Consider the following 24911-nt stretch of genomic DNA (forward strand, 5'->3'; position numbering starts at 1 on the left):
AGATGATAATCTCAAATAATTGTTACCCTAAATGATGCCAGCTTGGTGCAATACCTTGGACACGTGTGGTTGTGGTTGATTGGGCACAGCCATTAATCACATTCATACATCCTATGCATTTATTTAATTAAAACTTAGAATACTTAGAATCAGCAACCAACTATTTTTTTTAATAGGATTTAATCTACCTTGTGTGCTCTTGAGTATTGATTGTTTGGTCTGTATAATGTCAGCATATTGCCCATCACAATCTACTAGAGCCCATGGGGATGTTATCTAATGTCTGATAGGTCAAACCAACACAAAATATAATCTGTTTATCATTATATACGAAGAAGAAAACCAGAAAGAGAACATTTGAAGCCGAACCGGTGAAGGTTTGCCTTTTTTGATTAAAAACAAATTGGTAAGTGTCCTTGAGCAAGACCCTGAACCACCAGTTGCTCCCCGGGCGCTTCGCTGCTCTTTAATAACTAAGGATGGGTCAAATGCAGAGAAGAATTTCCCCACTATGGGATTAATACAAATGTACATTTTTTTCTTTCTTCTAAAATGATTAATCAAATATCAAAAATGTTTTTATAGGGAAAATGTTGCCCCCACAATATTAAATGTGACACATAATAAACGGCAGAATAGATAAACACATATTTTATACACATACAAAACAGGATCGACCATAGTCTTAAAATATGTAGTGATGATATATATTACTGTTTAACTGACAAAAATACAGTGACACCACTTTAATGTTTGTAAACAAATTTTTACTGATACAGTTAAGAATATTGATACAGCAATGTAAAGCTACCATAATGCACATACCTATGGACTTATGAATCATAATGGGCACTAGATGGATTATAATAAATAGTTGAACACAACATCTGTACACAGAAACATTGCCCAATAATCCATAGAAATGTACATATACCAGTACAACATTTATAATTTCAATAAATTTAATTTTCGAATAACAAATCCTCCAAAATTCATATTCATATCCTCCATTTTATGCCTCTCTTGACTTCTATTTTTTGAAATAAACACAAGCAACTACTGAATTTATAAGGAATTATGTACAGGTTCCTAAACAAGAAACTCCATAAAAATGCACAATTGTCTATACAACATGTACAAAAAAGAAATTGTCTGGAGCTGACAAAAATAAAAATGATTGGTCATTATTATAATTTTATGATTGCACATACTATATGAACGTCAGCATCTGTGCTTTGAAAGGAGATTTGCAACGAAACAAACCCCCTGAAAAGTGTTTTCAGTCTTACAAAGTGACAAGAATTACAAAAAGGGAACAAGAAGAGCTTTCCACGCGGGGTGTTCAGGTGGCAATGACCAGTCTGTCTTCATCATCACTGGATACCTCATTATAGTCATCATTTACCCGCTGCCAGCTGGTCACTGGCGGTGGTCGAGGAGGTGCAGGTGTAACATAGTTGAAAAGGTTCAAGTTAAATCCCGCTAAATGGGGAAACTATGTCACCTGTTGTTGTGAATATGTACTTGCGCTGAATAACAGACGCAAAGGACCCTGGGTAATCCTCAGAGCAACGGAGGATTCACACATAGGTAACTTGCCTATGAATGTCTGTGGACTATATAGTGTTAGCTAATTGGGATGGTACATAAAAGTTGAGCTGGCTTTATTTGTTTGTATAGTAATTGTCTTGTATTATATTCACCATGTTTTCATTAAGTTAACTATTTGTTTTGTATGTGTTTTATTGTCACTAAAGAATGTCTCCAGTATAGCTAGCTAACACTAACGTGATGCCGTCTTTCTAGACTGAGCATGCGCTGTTGTCCACACGACATGACGGAACTGTGTGGTCCTTTGTGATGAATGCAGGTATGTTAAAGTATGTTGTTCTGTTGAGTGTATTAATGTTTTAAACATGCAGATGGAATATTTTATGTATCTACATGTTTATTTGGTTATACAATTGTTATTAGAAAATGAATAATACGTTAAACAGTCAAGTGTGAGGACTCTGTATGTAACTGTATATTTTGGATTATACTGTATATATTTATCTTGTATTTCTCCTCATACATTTAAGAGAGAGACAGTTTCTGTTCTATTTCAGTTATTGTATTCACATGTACCCACTATACGATCACATGTTTCATTGTTAGTGTGTTAAATATGGGTAATCCTCAGAGCAACGGAGGATTCACACATAGACTGAGCATGCGCTGTTGTCCACACGACATGACGGAACTGTGTGGTCCTTTGTGATGAATGCAGAGCAACGGAGGATTCACACATAGAATGCAGGAGATGCTGAATAAACTGCGGTTACCACAAGTCGGCCCAGCTCCATGAGATTCATTTGACCGGGAGACATTTCATAGAGGTTACACAGGGTCACTAGCTCCCTCGACCGGTGACTCCTTAGCGCTGTCTGCTCGTCTCTCAGGGGCCGGCGATCGATGCTGCCGTGGGGAGTTCTCTCTTTCGTGCCTCTCGACAGTCTGTGTGAGCTCTGCTCTGCTGCCCGAGGCCACTTCTGGACAGCTGCTGACCTGAAACGGGGAAGCGGGCATGCAGCTCCGTAAAGAACCAAGCCAATGTTCACTTTGCGTTGCCCAGTCCGTACGCGACCACGCGCCTGCAATGCAAAGGGGGACAGAACTCCGGTTAAAAACGTTATTTATGAAGTGAAATGTATGAAATGATGGTCAAATAAACAAATAGGGAGCTTTTTTCCCAGTTAACACATTGCGTCCAACTCCTCAACATATCTAGTTTAATATTTACTAATTAAACTTGTATCCAAAATACGTCTAATACGTAAATAATTAATAATAATTGTTGTCTCATTTCCCACTGGGACGACAGGAGAGATGGCGCCGCAGCTGGCTGTCGGTGGAGGCGGTGGGTGTCTCTCCAGCTGGCGCTGATAGCGCTGTAATTAAAGCATCGTTATCAAAACACCGCAAACCAGCGAAGAACCGAACGTTATGTCCGCAGACGTGCAGCGGTATTGAGATGTGCATTTGAACTGTACAAACAATTGAAGTAATAGTGACATGATGCGGCTATGAATGCATTGGAGTTAATGCACAAGTTAAATAGGTAGAAATTACGCAAAACACGCAAAGGTTACCTGTGCACATGAACCAGGAGTGCATCACTGACAACGCGGAAATCAAAATGTATATATCCATGACTCCAGGCTCTTATATATATATATAAATATATATTTTTTAAAAAAGATTGCTCAATAAAATGAATAATCCTCCAGAAGTGGACACAAAATAAGCATCCAAAGTGTCGGTCAAAGTGTTTCAGTGAGCGTCCTCAAGAGATTCACGCAGTCTGGTTTCTCTGTCAGTGTGGCCACACATGTGAACGCGGTGGTATGACGCAACATTAGTGGACTGGATTGTATGCTTTCAATATAAAGCATGAGTGTGTGAAGTATAGATATTAATTATCACTCAAGAAGTGTGGCAAACTACTCGAGTACCGTTTTGATTCAAAGTAACCAGGGAGGCTGGGACCATATCATAGATACGATGATACAAAAACATTGATAACATCAGGAAAAAAAGTGCAAAATTAAGGAATCAGTCATTTATTGTAAGGGTTACAGTATTCAATGTGTCCAGGAATACAAATTACAACTGAATACACATTTAGAGAAGAGGTAGGAAATAAAGAAATTACAATTAAAAGCTATAATAATAAAATACACTATAGAATAGAGAAATATCTAAACAAAGATGGTGCCCAATAGTTACAGTTGGCATTCTTAGTGCAATATGTTCTATTAAAAAAAACATATCAAAATACTTTTTCTATTTATTTAATTTAATATTATTTAAATACAGTACTTGAGCAAATGTATATACTTTCCACTAGTAGGAGTTTTTAACTTCTGTGATTTTGTTGGGTCAAAAGCCAACACAAGGTGGTAATGTTGCACGGTGTATCGATACTAAAAAGGTATCCTGGTACCTGTACGTTAAAAACGATAAGACTTTGCATATTTTTAGTATCGATACTTCATTAAAATAGTGCGCAATCTCAGCGCAAGGGGGCTTTTAATAAAAAGTGTACTAAAATACAACCTTTTGTAAATGTTCCTAATTACAATAATAAAGGCACTTCTCATAAGATATTTCAGCCCATCTCTAATGTGATCCTCTCACAAATTGATGTTTGAACTCAACTACGTGCACATGCACTGCTGCACACAGAGTTGAGTTGAGCTTTTAAACTCCAACTCTCCAGTATAGATAATGCAAAGTCTTCCCTTTGAGCTAGAGTTTTTCTGGAGAATCAATATTTCAACAGGTAATTAAGAGGCACCAGCCCCTGCTTGAAATACAGATGTGTATGTATAAAAATCAATATTTATAGTCCAGGAGGTAATCACTTTTCCTGCTTGTGTTACATCAAACATCTTCAATGAATAAAAGGCCCTGTTTGTGTTGTACCTTGTGCTCCACAGATACTTTTTTGTTTTATTAATTTATGAATGATTACGGACAAAGAACAAACCAGGTCCCCAAGTGTGTTAATCTAATGGTTTCTGTGGAAACCGAGGGGCTACTAAATCACTTATCCAGAGACACTTTGCTGTTATGCGGTGCTGTAGAATTGACCGTGTGTGTGTGTGCATGCATGCTTTCAAGAGGAAAGGTAATAGGTAAAGTATGCTGACATGCTGCAGTTCTGAGGCCCCTAATCAGAGTCTGGTGTAACAGACCTTCCAGTGGTCAGGGGCAGGAAGTTGAATCATGGAGCTGCTGTGATGTTGTTACAAAGATTTCTCCTGAGTTGTGCCTTATTTCCTCAGCAGTAGCTGACAATGGCCTATAGAGGTCTCTGTTGGCTTTGCTATAGCTCCCCCCTGCAAGAGGAGGGGGCCAAAGGATGGGGTCTGTGCTTTACTGTAAATGGATGAGTCACCTTCTGAATGGGCTGGAACGAGGAGGACGTCTCTGTGAATGAGATGAGAATCGTTTCCCTCATCGATGGCCAGGTTGCGTTGGCTACGGATAATTTGAGAGCTCTTTCTCTGTCGTGGTAGAGTAACATTAATTGGATTATTTATTTCTCGAGTGCCTCATGGAGGAGACAACCTTGTGACCCGCTCGTCCTCATAATGATACCATTTGATTAAAAGCCACTAGTTGCCAATCAAACCAGAGGATTTAACGTCAGGAAAATCTCATAAAAAGTATAGTATATTATACAAAATGTCTTGGTTTGTTATCTTTTAAAAGTCATGATATAGTGCTTTAAAAAAGAAGAAAAAGTAATAGTATAGTAGATCCATAAAAAGGTATTTAACAGTCTCAGTATAGTGTTGAAAAAAGTATTTAAAGTCAGTGTATGGAAAAAGGTCATAGTATAGAGTGCCATCAAATGTAATTAAGAAGTCAGTGTAATGTGTCAAAAAAAAGAAATAAAAATGACATTGTATAGTATGCCATAACAGTCAATGTATAGTATGCCATAAAGTTGACTCATAATAGTCCGTCACAGTATAGCATACAATCATTTTTGTATTGGTTGTAATGTACTGTAATGAAGCAGCCCAACACATTGTATAGTGATTGTCAATCAATTTTATTGAAAATAGTAACAAATCAAACATATTTTATTTTCAAAGACCTAAAAACAAGTAAGTGCATATAATTAATTTAGACTTCCACATTGTGACGCCAGCAGCAACAGAGGGTAGCCATGATTTTACTAAAGAATGTCCTTATTGTCATTCTGTTAGGGCAACCAGTTGAGGCTGAGGCTGCAGCAGTATAGTCTGTTGGTTTTGCTCCATCAGAAGACCAGGATACCGGATCTTTATCACAGGAGTTGGGAGGTAGTCCTTCACCAGAAGACCAGGTAGCTGGATCTGCATCATGGGAGTAGAGAGATAGTCCTCCATCAGAAGACACGACAGATGAAACTTCATAATAGGTGTAGACAGATGGATCTTTATAATAGGTGTAGGGAGATAGTCCTTCATCAGAAGACAAGACAGATGAAACTTCATAATAGGTGTAGACAGATGGATCTTCATAATAGGTGTAGGGAGATAGTCCTCCATCAGAAGACACGACAGATGGATCTTCATAATAGGTGTAGGGAGATAGTCCTTCATCAGAAGACAAGACAGATGAAACTTCATAATAGGTGTAGACAGATGGATCTTCATAATAGGTGTAGGGAGATAGTCCTCCATCAGAAGACACGACAGATGGATCTTCATAATAGGTGTAGGGAGATAGTCCTCCATCAGAAGACACGACAGATGGATCTTCATAATAGGTGTAGGGCGGAAGTTCTCCATCAGATAGTCCTCCATCAGAAGACAAGACGGATGGATCTTCATAATAGGTGTAGGGCTGAAGTTCTCCATCAGATAGTCCTCCATCAGAAGACAAGACAGATGGATCTTCATAATAGGTGTAGGTCGGAAGTTCTCCATCAGATAGTCCTCCATCAGAAGACAAGACAGATGGATCTTCATAATAGGTGTAGGGAGGTAGTCCTTTACCAGGAAACCAGTCACCCCAATCTGCTGCAGAGGTGTTCACCCTGTCCGCTGAGGCCTCCATTGGGCAGATGTCAGTGTGCTCAGTCATGTGGGACTTTGTGATAAACAATTTCTGCAGAGCAGTGTTGGCTTGTGTTTCTGAGACCATGTGAAGGAGAAGAATGTGTCAAATACTGTTAATATCATGTGTATCATGTTAATCTATTTATTTCAGAAAACAGATATAAATGTCTGCATTTATGTAGCGCTTTTCTAGTCTTAGCGGCCGCTAAGTCACTTTGTTCCTCATGACTTCTTAGTTTCTGGTTTAATAAGTGATTTTTAAATAATAATTTCAAATGTGCTGGGGTCCTGGGGTTTAGACCTCAGTCAAAAGCAACAAATCAGTGTCCACAGTTTGATTTCAAAGCAGATACATTCAGCATCATGCCGAATGTATTTTGAGCGTGTTGAGTCGGTCTTACCTGACACACCAGAGGCATCTAAGCTCCACGATGACATTTTCTAAAAGTCAAATCTTCTCAGTTTAGTATTTCCAAGGTTGGGAATGAATCTTTAAGCTTGAATCTTTCTCCAAATGATGCTTGTCTCAAAAGTGTGTGTCTCTCTTTCAGTGCTGAAGAAGAAATGACCATATTCCACCTCTGCTTCAAGAACTTCATTCTAACAACATCATTTAGAACTCACTGCATTCCGTTTTAGAACTCTCTGACAAACAACTTTTAATAAAGCAGCTACATGCTGAAAAACATGTTTTTATTCATCCAATCTCCTAAATATATCAGTTCAGGTCCTGATATGGGGAATAAAAATGTTTTCCTGCACTTTGTTGGATTTTACAGATTATTTAGAGAATATTCATACATTCAAAAGAGCACCTGGCAAACGAGTATGTGAAAAATGGGAAATAATGAAATGTTATCAGCACGCATTTGCTATTGCCACATTTCATTTAAAGGTCACTATTCCCTATTATTTGATCATGTCCAGCCCAAATCATATCCCATTAACATTCCATGGGGCAACCGGTGTGTTACAGGAGCACAGGAACTCTTTCCTGGGGGATGCGTTCATGGTTTTGGTCTGTCTCTCGTTTTCATCCATATCATTTTTTTAATGCATAGGCTACTCACTTTATGCATTTCACATCGTCAGTGTAAGACAATGGTCTGGGGAGACCACCAGTGGAACACCAGATGTAACATAAACCTCCAAATATTGCAACGGCCACACAATGGAGAGAGTCTCCTTCTTTCTGGCAGAATGATTTCACTGGTTAAACGTGAGCTCCTTCTGGCTTGTGGGCACGGGATAATGCTCCATCGCAGTCCCCTTCGCCCGTACCAGCTGCACCTGCCCCTCTACCTTTCCGAGGTAGCTGACGGTAGCCTTTGCTTACTTGCACTTCCCCAGCAGTGCGTCGCACGGCCGATCCGACAGCGACCTGATGCGGTAGACGATGCGTTCTGCAACCCAGAACTCATCACTGCAAAAAGTGAGCTGAGCCCATCTGATCCACACAGTGTGGCAGTAATTAAGCATCTGGAGTAGATAAGGCATTTGTGTACGAGTTACAACGTCATTAAACAAACACAGATAGTTGGTAATATGAGACGATTCAGAGAAAACAATCTTTTGTCAGGTGCCCAAACAAAGACCCCAAAGTTACACAGCGTTTCAGTTTAACTGGAACCCAAAACACTCATTAGGCGGAAGCCACCACATCATGCTTCTGATCAGACGAATGAAGAGGCGTCTGTGTTCCCACAGTATCTGCCATCGCCACAGGTTCACCAGTCTGCTGTTGTGAAGGCTGTGATCTGAGAATATAATAGGCTGGTAACAGATTGATGTGTTACTTAGTATAACCAAATAGTTCTGCTCAGGAACTTGACACAAAAGTCTGAAGAACTATGATATTTGGCCAGCGCAAGACGATCGCTGGAATGGGAGCCAGGGGAGTCTGCTGACAGGAGGAAAACCACGGTGAGAACTGACACAAGGAAGGACATTTGGGAGAGGTACGCCAAGTGCGACGGGCTTGACGTGCACCGCTGATCCCACTGTCGGCACTTGACTTGACGGGGCATTCAGCTTTCCAATGTCCTGTCTGCTCTCAGAGTGATTTCATAGTTCACTCGCCTCAATCTGCAGCTAACGTGCGGCCCTTTCCGGTTTAACATGGCGAGGACCAGCTCGTAAACCTGCCGGGCGAAAATGACCAGGTTTCGTTCCCAAAACCAAGGAACCGACTGCAGATCACCAGCAACATCAGAAGCATGCGAGGCTCCAGGAGAACCAAAGAGAGACCTGCCCCACACCACCAACATTACCCATTTCAACAGCATGCTGGAGTGTGTAAAGGACAGGAGAGGACCCACTGGCACCAGATGTTGTTGTATGTTTTTCATGTTCTCTTTCAACCGCTTATCCCAGACAGCCGTCTTCAAACGATAACTATTTTTCACCAAACTGCTCCCATGAACAATGCTCCAAGAACTCCTTTGATGCAGCTCTCCAAAAGCAATCACGGCCTTCAAGTCGCTTGGGCTCAAAAATTATAATCTACATTTGAATACATATTTTGCAAGCCAAAATGGAGTGTTTTTAGAGTGCTAAACTGTGATTTAAAAAAATGTAGATGATAATCTCAAATAATTGTTACCCTAAATGAAGTGGACACAAAATAAGCATCCAAAGTGTCGGTCAAAGTGTTTCAGTGAACGTCCTCAAGAGATTCACGCAGTCTGGTTTCTCTGTCAGTGTGGCCACACATGTGCAGCCCTTTGACTTTATACAAGAGCTTCCCACCTCCTCCTCCTCCTCCTCCTCCTCCTCACTCTCCTCCTCCTCGAGCTGGGACGCACAGTCCTGTCCTCTTGGCGTGTACCCAGATTACTGATGTTTGTTGGTGGTCGGCCGCTGACAAGCTGCCGTGTAGTCCAAGCTGAGGAATCGGTAGCCTTGGTTCCGAGGAGGTGCACTGAGGAGACTCCGGGTGCCTGAATGCAAGGGCTCCTGTTGGGGGAGTTGCGCTCTTCGGGCAGCAGGTGGCGGCCAAGAGGCGGGATTAAGGTCCCCGGTTTTACCGAAGAGCGCTGAAACGCGGTGGTATGACGCAACATTAGTGGACTGGATTGTATGCTTTCAATATAAAGCATGAGTGTGTGAAGTATAGATATTAATTATCACTCAAGAAGTGTGGTAAACTACTCGAGTACCGTTTTGATTCAAAGTAACCAGGGAGGCTGGGACCATATCATAGATACGATGATACAAAAACATTGATAACATCAGGAAAAAAAGTGCAAATTAAGGAAGCAGTCATTTATTGTAAGGGTTACAGTATTCAATGTGTCCAGGAATACAAATTACAACTGAATACACATTTAGAGAAGAGGTAGGAAATAAAGAATTACAAATTAAAAGCTATAATAATAAAATACACTATAGAATAGAGAAATATCTAAACAAAGATGGTGCCCAATAGTTACAGTTGGCATTCTTAGTGCATTATGTTCTATTAAAAAAAACATATCAAAATACTTTTTCTATTTATTTAATTTAATATTATTTAAATACGGTACTTGAGCAAATGTATATACTTTCCACTAGTAGGAGTTTTTAACTTCTGTGATTTTGTTGGGTCAAAAGCCAACACAAGGTGGTAATGTTGCACGGTGTATCGATACTAAAAAGGTATCCTGGTACCTGTACGTTAAAAACGATAAGACTTTGCATATTTTTAGTATCGATACTTCATTAAAATAGTGCGCAATCTCACGAAAGGGGGCTTTTAATAAAAAGTGTACTAAAATACAACCTTTTGTAAATGTTCCTAATTACAATAATAAAGGCACTTCTCATAAGATATTTCAGCCCATCTCTAATGTGATCCTCTCACAAATTGATGTTTGAACTCAACTACGTGCACATGCACTGCTGCACACAGAGTTGAGTTGAGCTTTTAAACTCCAACTCTCCAGTATAGATAATGCAAAGTCTTCCCTTTGAGCTAGAGTTTTTCTGGAGAATCAATATTTCAACAGGTAATTAAGAGGCACCAGCCCCTGCTTGAAATACAGATGTGTATGTATAAAAATCAATATTTATAGTCCAGGAGGTAATCACTTTTCCTGCTTGTGTTACATCAAACATCTTCAATGAATAAAAGGCCCTGTTTGTGTTGTACCTTGTGCTCCACAGATACTTTTTTGTTTTATTAATTTATGAATGATTACGGACAAAGAACAAACCAGGTCCCAAAGTGTGTTAATCTAATGGTTTCTGTGGAAACCGAGGGGCTACTAAATCACTTATCCAGAGACACTTTGCTGTTATGCGGTGCTGTAGAATTGACCGTGCGTGTGTGTGCATGCATGCTTTCAAGAGGAAAGGTCATAGGTAAAGTATGCTGACATGCTGCAGCTCTGAGGCCCCTAATCAGAGTCTGGTGTGACAGACCTTCCAGTGGTCAGGGGCAGGAAGTTGAATCATGGAGCTGCTGTGATATTGTTACAAAGATTTCTCCTGAGTTGTGCCTTATTTCCTCAGCAGTAGCTGACAATGGCCTCTAGAGGTCTCTGTTGGCTTTGCTATAGCTCCCCCCTGCAAGAGGAGGGGGCCAAAGGATGGGGTTTGTGCTTTACTGTAAATGGATGAGTCACCTTCTGAATGGGCTGGAACGAGGAGGACGTCTCTGTGAATGAGATGAGAGTCGTTTCCCTCATCGATGGCCAGGTTGCGTTGGCTACGGATAATTTGAGAGCTCTTTCTCTGTCGTGGGAGAGTAACATTAATTGGATTATTTATTTCTCGAGTGCCTCATGGAGGAGACAACCTTGTGAAATGTAATATGAAAGTATTAGTATAGTATATCATAAGAAATGCTATAGCATATTATATAATAACAACAATTATACATTGAAAAAGTCAGTAAGAAATATAGAATGTTGGAAAAGTAAAAGAATTGTCAGAAAAATGCTGTAAAGATAAAGTATATTAGTCATGGCAGTGTCGAAATAGATGTAATTTAAAAAAATCATACTAGAGTATATCAAAAAAGTCAGTATGACGAAAAAAAGACATTGATTCGTGGTATATAGTATGTTATTTCTCTTCAATCTCTCCTCTTTGTCATTCTCAAATGCTCCTCCAGGTGCTGAGGACGATTGGCCGCTTGGGAATACACCTCAGAACTGGTCAGTATGGCACATGTGTATAACCCCAACAATAGTACGTTTATATTATTGTGTTGTATAATTATTGTCATTGTTTTGCAGGTTCTGGCTTGCGTCGTAAGCCGCTCGTGGGCCTGGTGTGGTTACGGGTTTTAAAGATCACCACCTTTTGCTCACGTGAGGGATTACCGACTTCCATGTTTGTTCTGTTCGTTGGCGGTGCCAAAACAAAGACGAATAAATGACATGCCCCCAAGATAACTTTAGAGTGTGATGTGTGCCCAAACCTAACAAAGTAGTTTCATCCACTAGTTTTGGTGCTAATGTAAGAGTGAAACTGTATGATGTAAATATAATTACATGTATTAGTTATGACCACTAGTCGACGCTGTTCAGGGCGTCTGGGGGGTGTGAGGAAAGAAAGGGGAGAAGAAGGGAACTTGGCGGTTCAGTTGGATTGTGGAGTTGGACTAAAGTTATGAGTAAAACCCAGAACGTCTTGGACTGATTTATTCCTGCTCATACACCCACGACGCTTACACTGGTGGCAGCGGTGGGATGTGTGTATGGTGGAATATCGTCCCTTGGGATTCTGTTCAACTTTGAGTGGCTGAAGCTAACGGCTAACGATAGCCGCGCTATCCGCTAGCTTAACGTAGCTTGAGATACAGTAAGCCAGCTAACTAGTCTTTTACCCCACGACATTTTTTTTTTCTCCCGCGTAATAGCTTCAAGTGAGTTTAGAAACCGTGTATCGGTCGTCTAGATCCGTACGAAGGCTAAGAGGAAGAAAGCTTGTCATGTCTGATGATGAATCACTCTCCGCTGGTGAGCCACGAGCTAGCACAAGCTCAAGTGGAGCTCCAACGCCAGCTGTGCCGCCTTCCAGCAGAGCATCGGGAGCGCCACGGGGCATTCCCTTACCGCCGCCCTTTCTCAACGATAGCCGTGAGTCTTTTCAACTGTGGGTTCGCCGCTACGAGGTGATTCAAGAAGCCCGTTACAAGGACAGTGGCGTGGATTTGAGTACCGTGTTAGCAGCGGAGCTACCGACTAGACTACCACCAGAACTGTTCATTGTTTGGGATAATCTGCCTCTGGAAACTCAGAGCTCTTATGCTGAAACAAAGAGACATTTGCAGACAGCTTTTGGCCAGAAGGATATAATTGCATCGTTTCAAGCATTCCCTAATGCCCGTCCAAGATTGCCTTATGAAGCAATGGAAGTTTATGCTGCAGATGTTTGCAGGCTGGTCAAAGAAGCTTTTTCCGAGTTTGAGCATAAAGCTTCAGAGTATATGAAAATGTCTCGCTTCATTGCTGGTTTGGATCAAGAGCTTCAAGTCAAGTGTCATGAAAGAAGAGTGAAAACTTTCACCGAAGTGTGCAAAGTTGCTTCCCAAGCTGAGCGGGCTCGCCAAGCAGCCAGATTGGTAATGCCAGTGTCCCCAGCTAATGTCATTATCGGAGCTGTTGGCCCAACACAGTCCGTAAATTCGGTGCGTCCTGGTCGATCTCCCTCACCTTATGGGAGGAGCCCAGAGAGACCCACAAAGGCATGGAGCTCAGGTTATGGGCATTCCCCATCCAGATATTCACGTTCCCATAATTTTTCTCCAGAACGCTACCCTCATGTAAACCGCCACCATCAGGATTTCACCCACAGAGAACCTGACAGGTACCGACAGCCTTACAGAGATACTCACTACTCAGCCCATGCCTGTGACCCCCACGGAGAAAGAAGATGGAGACAAACTTCTCCCAGTAGACATCACTATGATTCGCGTCGCCGAAGCCCAAGTCCCAAACATGTGTCATTCCAAGAGTATGAGGACAAAGGTCAGCAAAGCCCCACCAACACTGATTACAAAGATCAGGGCAGATTTGAACAGGGAAACGGATGCTAGCTGATGATGCGGGGCAACCATCAGCTACTTCCCGGGAAGCCCCAGAGGTCGGCCTCACCGAAATACCAGACAACATCCGACAACAGACAACCCCTAGTGGTGTTACAGATATGAAAATTCCCCTGACTGAAATGGTGAAAACGGACGCCACTGTAAGTAAAGATGTCACCTCCTATGTAAATGGAATTGTTGAGGGCACTGATATGCACATCATGCTAGATACAGGCTCTACAATCTCATTTATAAGTGAGCAGACCAAAATGTCAATACCTTCTCTGGCAAAAAGACCCATAAAAAAGATATTCATCATGTCACAAGCTGTGACTGGCCAAAGCTTGGATACATTGGGTACGGTAGATGTCACCTTTAAGCTAGGGTCACAAACTCTGCAACACGAAGTACAAGTCATCAGAAATGTAAATCAAGGCGTCATATTAGGTTGTGACTTTCTCACTCCTCACAGTGTTATTTTAGATATGGGGAGGGGGCTGTGCTATCTAGGTGATGAGGTCCTGCCCCTACTTAGACAAAGGGATCTAGCACCTGCTAGTTGTACAGCACAAATAATGGAGAACATGACTCTTCCCCCACACTGTGAAATGATTTGTAAAGTTGCCCTGATTCCCCCTGTAATCAATGCAGGCCTCCTACGTAGTTACAGCGGCTGCCTTGAACCCCGGCAACCGGAGATGGATGGTATGGCAGTTGCCCGAACGCTGTCTACTGCTGAAAATGGCTGTACTGTTGCACGCATCATCAACCCCACACACACCCCTATGGTGCTGCATTCAGGTCTGCAGTTAGGACAGTTTATTCCAGTGTCAGACACTGACATAAGTGAGGATTCAGCTCCTGTATGTAATGTTTCCACCTACCCAGTACCGCTATCCAGTCTGCCAACTAATGTCACCCAGCCAACCAAGCTGCCTATTGATGTCAAGTGTGGAAATCTGACACAGGCAGAGAGTTCTGATCCACACAACTTGCTCTCGTCTTACCATGATGTCTTCAGTAAAACCAGCACAGACTTTGGTAATACAGACATGGTCAAACATAACATCCACACACAAGATGCACCCCCGGTTAGGAAGCGTGCATATCGCACTTCTCCAAAAATGCAAACATTGATTCAATCACATGTCGAGGAGATGTTGGAAAAGGGAATTGTGGAAATGAGTCACAGCCCCTGGGCAGCACCTGTGGTGATGGTCAGGAAAAAGGATGGCACATGGCGTTTCTGTGTAGACTACAGAGGCTTGAATGCAATCACAGTAAAAGATGCACATCCTTTGCCCAGAACAGACGACACCTTGGATGCACTCAGAGGCTCTTCGGTGTTCAGCACGATGGATCTCTCATCGGGGTATTGGCAAGTGCAGCTCGAGGAACAGGACAAAGCAAAGGCAGCTTTCACCACAGGGCAGGGACATTACCAGTTCTGTATGATGCCCATGGGCTTGGTAAATGCACCCCCCACTTTCCAACATCTAATGCAGCTGGTGTTACAAGGTCTCTCATGGAAAACATGTCTAGTATACCTTGATGACATTATTGTGTATAGCCCCAGTTTTGCTGTCCATCTTCAGCATTTGAGAGAGGTGTTTGATCGCCTCAGAGCCGCTAATCTCAAACTCAAACCCTCAAAATGTAGCTTTGCAGTACAGGAAGTGACATTTTTGGGACATGTTGTCTCACCTGCGGGACTAAAACCTGACCCAAAAAACATTGAAAAAGTGAGAGACTGGCCTGCCCCCAAGAACCCTACTGAAGTCAGAGCATTCCTTGGGCTGTGCTCTTATTATCGGCGTTTCATTTATGAGTTTGCAAAAATGTCAGAGCCCCTCCATGCTCTCACTCAAAAAGGAAAAGTATTTCTATGGACTGAGGTTGAACAGAGCGCATTTGAAAGCCTCCGCCATACTCTGTGTGACACACCAATCCTCTCCTATCCAGATTTCTCACATGAGTTTCTGCTTTTCACAGATGCATCCAGCACAGCCATTGGATGCGTTCTATCTCAGGTGAATGTGGAAAACATGGAAAATGTCATTGCTTATGGCAGTCGTGTTTTAACAAAAACAGAGAAACATTGGTCTACATATGACAGGGAACTGTGGGCTATCATATGGTCAATCCGGCACTTTCGCCAGTATCTGACAGGCCAGCCTTTTCGCATCATCACAGACCACAAACCTCTTCTTTCCTTGAGGAAGATGCCTCTGGATTGTGATCCTATGGGACGCAGGGCTAGGTGGGCTCTGGAGATTGACCCCTATGACTGGACAGTTGAATACCGACAAGGAACTAAACACGCCAATGCTGATTCTATGTCCCGTCGTCCTATGACAGCCGCAGAAACCCCTTTGGTTACAGCCGATCAGGTGAGCTGTGTTTCCATTCACACTCAAACCCACTCAGCAGGGTTGCACATTTCAACCACTGAGCTGGCATCCCGCTCAGAGTCTGCCCTCACTACCCCGGCTGTTGCAGATATAATATCACATGTAAAGTCTGCTTTACAAGATATTGCAGCGGAATCTACAGACAGTTCACTCCTGAATGTGAACAGCCAGTACCTCATCTAGGCTCAAGAAGCAGATCCTGTGTTGCAAATAATCATGAACTGGGTGTTGACTGACAGCAGGCCGCCATTTTCAAGCATTAAAGAAACTCCATTTTGTTGATGGTCTGTTATGTCGCAGGGTCAGACCCCCACCAGGTGACCCGGTTTTACAGACTGTAGTCCCCAGTAGTGTGCAGAAAAAGGTATTTCAAACATTACATGGGCATTCACTCTCTGGACACTTCAGTGCGCAGAAGACATTGCAAGGGGCACACGCCAGATGCTATTGGCCTCACATAACACGTGACATAACTCAATGGTGTCTTGAATGTACAGCTTGTGAAGCATGGCGACCACAAACACCACACCAACGGGCCCCTATGCAAAACATAATCACATCCAGGCCTTTTGAGAAGATTGCAGTAGACTTGACAGAGTTGCCACTTACTCGCTGTGGTCATCGCTATGTACTTGTTGTAATGGACTATTTTACTAAGTACCTCAACTTGTATGCACTTTCTGATCAACGAGCAACCACTGTGGCTAAATGTTTATTTGAAGACTGCATTAGCCACCACGGTGTCCCTCAAAGTTTGCATACTGACCAAGGCCGTCAGTTTGACTCAGATCTTGTCAAAGACCTGTGTTCCCGCTTGGGAATACACTAAACACGGACATCCCCCTATCATGCTATGTCAGATGGCATGGTGGAATGGGCAAACCGGACCATCAAGGACCAGTTGGCAAAATACCTATACACCAGAGGAGGTGAATGGGACGACCACCTGAGACAGGTTGAATTTGCATATAACACAAGTGTTCACTCGTCCACCAAACACACACCGTTCTCCCTGGCACATGGTAGAGAAGCCCGTCTGCCTGCTGATGTCCTGCTTGGAGACTCCCCAGCAGTTTCAAATGCCACTCGAGGTACACCGAGTGAATATGCCAATTCTGTATTGAGGAGACTGTGTGCTGCGTTTCACTCTGTTGCACAAAACATTGAGGCAGCAGGTGCTCAACAAAAGCACTACTACGATCGTCGGATGAAACACACAGCCTATGAGCCAGGTGACTTGGTGTGGGTTGACCTTCCAGCCCTTGCTAGACAAAAGCTGTCACCAAAGTGGTCGGGCCGGTTCAAAATACTGCAACGGCTAGGCTCAGACGGGGATGGCATCGGAGTGGACTATGAACTGTTGGACCAGCGGGATCCGAGAGCGAAGCCTAAGGTCATTCACTACAATCGCCTGAAACCTTATCGCTCTGCCTGGTCAACTGGAAAAGATCCACCTTTACCTGGAGGAGGAGCTGCAGCAACAAACAGCCCAGGTCCCTCACTGCCTACTGCACTCTCAGGCTCCAGACCGTATGTTTACAGGAGCCCAGCCACACCAAGATCCTCTGTGCCTCCAGATAGGGCTCGGACTAATGGTTGTCCTCCAACTCAAGGGGCTGCCACTACCATAACACCTGTGGGACAGAGTACTGCCACCGGATCTACCAGTGGACTGTCTCCTGTAGTACTGGTTTTCGATGGAGTAAGGACCAAGTCAGGCCGCTGTGTGCGTCCCCCAGTACGTTATGGAACTGTTGTCTGAACAGTTCCTTGTTCTTGCTGGTGGATTGACGAGCATGTTAATATGAATGGGGAAAGTATGCTGTTCTACTACTTGTTATAGCCCTCACTGTCACTACTGTTTATTGCCATCACCTGTTTATATTGGTATTTAGTATAGGTTGGTATGTGTGCCAAAAGTATACATTCAGCTATTGAAGCGAGGACGCTTCTTTTGTAAGGGGGGGAGATGTGTAAGAGTGAAACTGTATGATGTAAATATAATTACATGTATTAGTTATGACCACTAGTCGACGCTGTTCAGGGCGTCTGGGGGGTGTGAGGAAAGAAAGGGGAGAAGAAGGGCACTTGGCGGTTCAGTTGGATTGTGGAGTTGGACTGAAGTTATGAGTAAAACCCAGAACGTCTTGGACTGATTTATTCCTGCTCATACACCCACGACGCTTACACTAATAACACTGACAACAGAAAGTGTGACTGTGGCGCAGTAGCGGCTTGAATCAGGGAAGAAAAGTTTAGGAGAGGCGTCCAAGGGGTCTTTTTAACACTCGCTCAGTCTGTGTGTGTATATATATATATATATATATATATATATATATGTGGTAATGTAAGGTAATAAACAAATAGAAATACAAATCTAAGTATATTCAGTTAACAAAGTCAAATACTCTTATGTCAAAACAAATCATCAGAAAGCTAAAGTATAGTCGCTATAAATTAGGTTATGAAAAACATTGTATAGTATGGTATTTAAAGTAACAAAAGCTTTTATGTCAACACATCTTAAAGATCTCCTGGGCCCTGTCTCCTGGGCTCTGTCTCCTGCCCCCTGCCTCCTGCCATGGCCCTGCTGATGCCCCTCTCTACCTGCTTGCTTCTGTTTATCTGGATCGTTTTTCCTGATCCGATGTGAGGTCCTGGGACAAGGATGTCGTATATGTACAGATTGTGAAGCCCTTGGAGGCAAATTTGTGATTTGTGATTTTCGAGAATCTTTTTTTTAAACGCTAAATAAAATGAACACGTACTCAAAAGGCTCGTTAGATAATTAACAATATATGGAAATAAGAAATAACACTAGTATGGGTTTGTGGGAGTCTGTAGGTAGATACATTACATTTATCGGCGGAGCATACACAACCTCAGGTGTGGCTCCTGAAGCTGAGGACCCTAAATTCAGCACCTTCAACAGACAACCAAGAGCACAGCTGCCGGTGAGACCAAGTGCATGGGAACTACGTTCTACCAACTATATGCAACAACACTGGTCGGGTAGTATACAACCCCAGTCTGTAACTGTAACTGTAGAGTGGCAGAGGAGCAGGAGATAAGAGATCAGGACCTGCACAGAAAATAACTAACATTTCCAGAGCAAGTCGCTCTTGTCAAAGCATCAGCCACAACATGTTTTCCGTTGATTGTCTACAATGTGTTTCTGTGATTTCTTTAGTGGACAATAGAGTAAATGTGACATTGATTTAACAACACACATTGTGGAATTATTACCACATAATAACACTAAACCACTAATTAAAATGGCAGACCTTTGCGGGCCTGCTATTGGTTGTAATGTACTGTAATGAAGCAGCCCAACACATTGTATAGTGATTGTCAATCAATTTTATTGAAAATAGTAACAAATCAAACATATATTTTATTTTCAAAGACCTAAAAACAAGTAAGTGCATATAATTAATTTAGACTTCCACATTGTGACGCCAGCAGCAACAGAGGGTAGCCATGATTTTACTAAAGAATGTCCTTATTGTCATTCTCTTAGGGCAACCAGTTGAGGCTGAGGCTGCAGCAGTATAGTCTGTTGGTTTTGCTCCATCAGAAGACCAGGATACCGGATCTTTATCACAGGAGTTGGGAGATAGTCCTTCACCAGAAGACCAGGTAGCTGGATCTGCATCATTGGAGTAGAGAGATAGTCCTCCATCAGAAGACACGACAGATGAAACTTCATAATAGGTGTAGACAGATGGATCTTCATAATAGGTGTAGGGAGATAGTCCTTCATCAGAAGACAAGACAGATGGATCTTCATAATAGGTGTAGACAGATGGATCTTCATAATAGGTGTAGGGAGATAGTCCTCCATCAGAAGACACGACAGATGGATCTTCATAATAGGTGTAGGGCGGAAGTTCTCCATCAGATAGTTCTCCATCAGAAGACAAGACAGATGGATCTTCATAATAGGTGTAGGGCGGAAGTTCTCCATCAGATAGTCCTCCATCAGAAGACAAGACAGATGGATCTTCATAATAGGTGTAGGGCGGAAGTTCTCCATCAGATAGTCCTCCATCAGAAGACAAGACAGATGGATCTTCATAATAGGTGTAGGGCAGAAGTTCTCCATCAGATAGTTCTCCATCAGAAGACAAGACAGATGGATCTTCATAATAGGTGTAGGGCAGAAGTTCTCCATCAGATAGTTCTCCATCAGAAGACAAGGCAGATGGATCTTCATAATAGGTGTACGGAGGTAGTCCTTTACCAGGAAACCAGTCACCCCAATCTGCTACAGAGGTGTTTACCCTGTCCACTGAGGCCTCCATTGGGCAGATGTCAGTGTGCTCAGTCATGTGGGACTTTGTGATGAACAAGTTCTGCAGAGCAGTGTTGGCTTGTGATTCTGAGACCATGTGAAGGATAAGAATGTGTCAAATACTGTTAATATCATGTGTATCATGTTAATCTATTTATTTCAGAAAACAGATATAAATGTCTGCATTTATGTAGCGCTTTTCTAGTCTTAGCGGCCGCTAAGTCACTTTGTTCCTCATGACTTCTTAGTTTCTGGTTTAATAAGTGATTTTTAAATAATAATTTCAAATGTGCTGGGGTCCTGGGGTTTAGACCTCAGTCAAAAGCAACCAAACAGTGTCCACAGTTTGATTTCAAAGCAGATACATTCAGCATCATGCCGAATGTATTTTGAGCGTGTTGAGTCGGTCTTACCTGACACACCAGAGGCATCTAAGCTCCACGATGACATTTTCTAAAAGTCAAATCTTCTCAGTTTAGTATTTCCAAGGTTGGGAATGAACCTTCAAGCTTGAATCTTTCTCCAAATGATGCTTGTCTCAAAAGTGTGTGTCTCTCTTTCAGTGCTGAAGAAGAAATGACCATATTCCACCTCTGCTTCAAGAACTTCATTCTAACGACATCATTTAGAACTCACTGCATTCCGTTTTAGAACTCTCTGACAAACAACTTTTAATACAGCAGCTACATGCTGAAAAACATGTTTTTATTCATCCAATCTCCTAAATATATCAGTTCAGGTCCTGATATGGGGAATAAAAATGTTTTCCTGCACTTTGTTAGATTTTACAGATTATTTAGAGAATATTCATACATTCAAAAGAGCACCTGGCAAACGAGTATGTGAAAAATGGGAAATAATGAAATGTTATCAGCACGCATTTGCTATTGCCACATTTCATTTAAAGGTCACTATTCCCTATTATTTGATCATGTCCAGCCCAAATCATATCCCATTAACATTCCATGGAGCAACCGGTGTGTTACAGGAGCACAGGAACTCTTTCCTGGGGGATGCGTTCATGGTTTTGGTCTGTCTCTCGTTTTCATCCATATCATTTTTTTTAATGCATAGGCTACTCACTTTATGCATTTCACATCGTCAGTGTAAGACAATGGTCTGGGGAGACCACCAGTGGAACACCAGATGTAACATAAACCTCCAAATATTGCAACGGCCACACAATGGAGAGAGTCTCCTTCTTTCTGGCAGAATGATTTCACTGGTTAAACGTGAGCTCCTTCTGGCTTGTGGGCACGGGATAATGCTCCATCGCAGTCCCCTTCGCCCGTACCAGCTGCACCTGCCCCTCTACCTTTCCCAGGTAGCTGACGGTAGCCTTTGCTTACTTGCACTTCGCCAGCAGTGCGTCGCACGGCCGATCCGACAGCGACCTGATGCGGTAGACGATGCGTTCTGCAACCCAGAACTCATCACTGCAAAAAGTGAGCTGAGCCCATCTGATCCACACAGTGTGGCAGTAATTAAGCATCTGGAGTAGATAAGGCATTTGTGTACGAGTTACAACGTCATTAAACAAACACAGATAGTTGGTAATATGAGACGATTCAGAGAAAACAATCTTTTGTCAGGTGCCCAAACAAAGACCCCAAAGTTACACAGCGTTTCAGTTTAACTGGAACCCACAACACTCATTAGGCGGAAGCCACCACATCATGCTTCTGATCAGACGAATGAAGAGGCGTCTGTGTTCCCACAGTATCTGCCATCGCCACAGGTTCACCAGTCTGCTGTTGTGAAGGCTGTGATCTGAGAATATAATAGGCTGGTAACAGATTGATGTGTTACTTAGTATAACCAAATAGTTCTGCTCAGGAACTTGACACAAAAGTCTGAAGAACTATGATATTTGGCCAGCGCAAGACGATCGCTGGAATGGGAGCCAGGGGAGTCTGCTGACAGGAGGAAAACCACGGTGAGAACTGACACAAGGAAGGACATTTGGGAGAGGTACGCCAAGTGCGACGGGCTTGACGTGCACCGCTGATCCCACTGTCGGCACTTGACTTGACGGGGCATTCAGCTTTCCAATGTCCTGTCTGCTCTCAGAGTGATTTCATAGTTCACTCGCCTCAATCTGCAGCTAACGTGCGGCCCTTTCCGGTTTAACATGGCGAGGACCAGCTCGTAAACCTGCCGGGCGAAAATGACCAGGTTTCGTTCCCAAAACCAAGGAACCGACTGCAGATCACCAGCAACATCAGAAGCATGCGAGGCTCCAGGAGAACCAAAGAGAGACCTGCCCCACACCACCAACATTACCCATTTCAACAGCATGCTGGAGTGTGTAAAGGACAGGAGAGGACCCACTGGCACCAGATGTTGTTGTATGTTTGTCATGTTCTCTTTCAACCGCTTATCCCAGACAGCCGTCTTTAAACGATAACTATTTTTCACCAAACTGCTCCCGTGAACAATGCTCCAAGAACTCCTTTGATGCAGCTCTCCAAAAGCAATCACGGCCTTCAAGTCGCTTGGGCTCAAAAATTATAATCTACATTTGAATACATATTTTGCAAGCCAAAATGGAGTGTTTTTAGAGTGCTAAACTGTGATTTAAAAAAATGTAGATGATAATCTCAAATAATTGTTACCCTAAATGATGCCAGCTTGGTGCAATACCTTGGACACGTGTTGTTGTGGTTGATTGGGCACAGCCATTAATCACATTCATACATTCTATGCATTTATTTAATTACAACTTAGAATACTTAGAATCAGCAACCAACTATTTTTTTAAATAGGATTTAATCTACCTTTTGTGCTCTTGAGTATTGATTGTTTGGTCTGTATAATGTCAGCACATTTCCCATCACAATCTACTGATAGGTCAAACCAACACAAAATATAATCTGTTTATCATTATATACGAAGAAGAAAACCAGAAAGAGAACATTTGAAGCCGAACCGGTGAAGGTTTGCCTTTTTTGATTAAAAACAAATTGGTAAGTGTCCTTGAGCAAGACCCTGAACCACCAGTTGCTCCCCGGGCGCTTCGCTGCTCTTTAATAACTAAGGATGGGTCAAATGCAGAGAAGAATTTCCCCACTATGGGATTAATACAAATGTACATTTTTTTCTTTCTTCTAAAATGATTAATCAAATATCAAAAATGTTTTTATAGGGAATATGTTGCCCCCACAATATTAAATGTGACACATAATAAACGGCAGAATAGATAAACACATATTTTATACACATACAAAACAGGATCGACCATAGTCTTAAAATATGTAGTGATGATATATATTACTGTTTAACTGACAAAAATACAGTGACACCACTTTAATGTTTGTAAACAAATTTTTACTGATACAGTTAAGAATATTGATACAGCAATGTAAAGCTACCATAATGCACATACCTATGGACTTATGAATCATAATGGGCACTAGATGGATTATAATAAATAGTTGAACACAACCTCTGTACACAGAAACATTGCCCAATAATCCAAAGAAATGTACATATACCAGTACAACATTTATAATTTCAATAAATTTAATTTTCGAATAACAAATCCTCCAAAATTCATATTCATATCCTCCATTTTATGCCTCTCTTGACTTCTATTTTTTGAAATAAACACAAGCAACTACTGAATTTATAAGGAATTATGTACAGGTTCCTAAACAAGAAACTCCATAAAAATGCACAATTGTCTATACAACATGTACAAAAAAGAAATGATTGGTCATTATTATAATTGTATGATTGCACATACTATATGAACGTCAGCATCTGTGCTTTGAAATTAGATTTGCAACGAAACAAACCCCCTGAAAAGTGTTTTCAGTCTTACAAAGTGACAAGAATTACAAAAAGGGAACAAGAAGAGCTTTCCACGCGGGGTGTTCAGGTGGCAATGACCAGTCTGTCTTCATCATCACTGGATACCTCATTATAGTCATCATTTACCCGATGCCAGCTGGTCACTGGCGGTGGTCGAGGAGGTGCAGGTGTAACATAGTTGAAAAGGTTCAAGTTAAATCCCGCTAAATGGGGAAACTATGTCACCTGTTGTTGTGAATATGTACTTGCGCTGAATAACAGACGCAAAGGACCCTGGGTAATCCTCAGAGCAACGGAGGATTCACACATAGGTAACTTGCCTATGAATGTCTGTGGACTATATAGTGTTAGCTAATTGGGATGGTACATAAAAGTTGAGCTGGCTTTATTTGTTTGTATAGTAATTGTCTTGTATTATATTCACCATGTTTTCATTAAGTTAACTATTTGTTTTGTATGTGTTTTATTGTCACTAAAGAATGTCTCCAGTATAGCTAGCTAACACTAACGTGATGCCGTCTTTCTAGACTGAGCATGCGCTGTTGTCCACACGACATGACGGAACTGTGTGGTCCTTTGTGATGAATGCAGGTATGTTAAAGTATGTTGTTCTGTTGAGTGTATTAATGTTTTAAACATGCAGATGGAATATTTTATGTATCTACATGTTTATTTGGTTATACAATTGTTATTAGAAAATGAATAATACGTTAAACAGTCAAGTGTGAGGACTCTGTATGTAACTGTATATTTTGGATTATACTGTATATATTTATCTT

At 42.0% G+C, this 24911-nt stretch overlaps 1 long non-coding RNA gene across 3 annotated transcripts; it reads left to right on the forward strand.

The window, feature by feature from the left end:
• Positions 1-1577: 1577 nt before the first annotated feature.
• On the forward strand, positions 1578-18576 carry LOC117744018. 3 transcript variants are annotated; one of them, XR_004611158.1, is made up of 4 exons: positions 1578-1590; positions 1807-1870; positions 11695-11737; positions 11819-11992. It is a non-coding gene; the product is annotated as an uncharacterized LOC117744018 (long non-coding RNA). The 3 variants fall into 3 exon arrangements; XR_004611159.1 differs by lacking the exon at positions 1578-1590 and adding an exon at positions 18555-18576 and having other exon boundaries at positions 1599-1870; positions 11819-11893; XR_004611157.1 differs by lacking the exon at positions 1578-1590 and having other exon boundaries at positions 1599-1870.
• The last annotated feature ends 6335 nt before the right edge of the window (positions 18577-24911 follow it).

Source organism: Cyclopterus lumpus, chromosome 15 (genome assembly GCF_009769545.1).
Source record: "Cyclopterus lumpus isolate fCycLum1 chromosome 15, fCycLum1.pri, whole genome shotgun sequence".
NCBI lineage: Eukaryota > Metazoa > Chordata > Actinopteri > Perciformes > Cyclopteridae > Cyclopterus > Cyclopterus lumpus.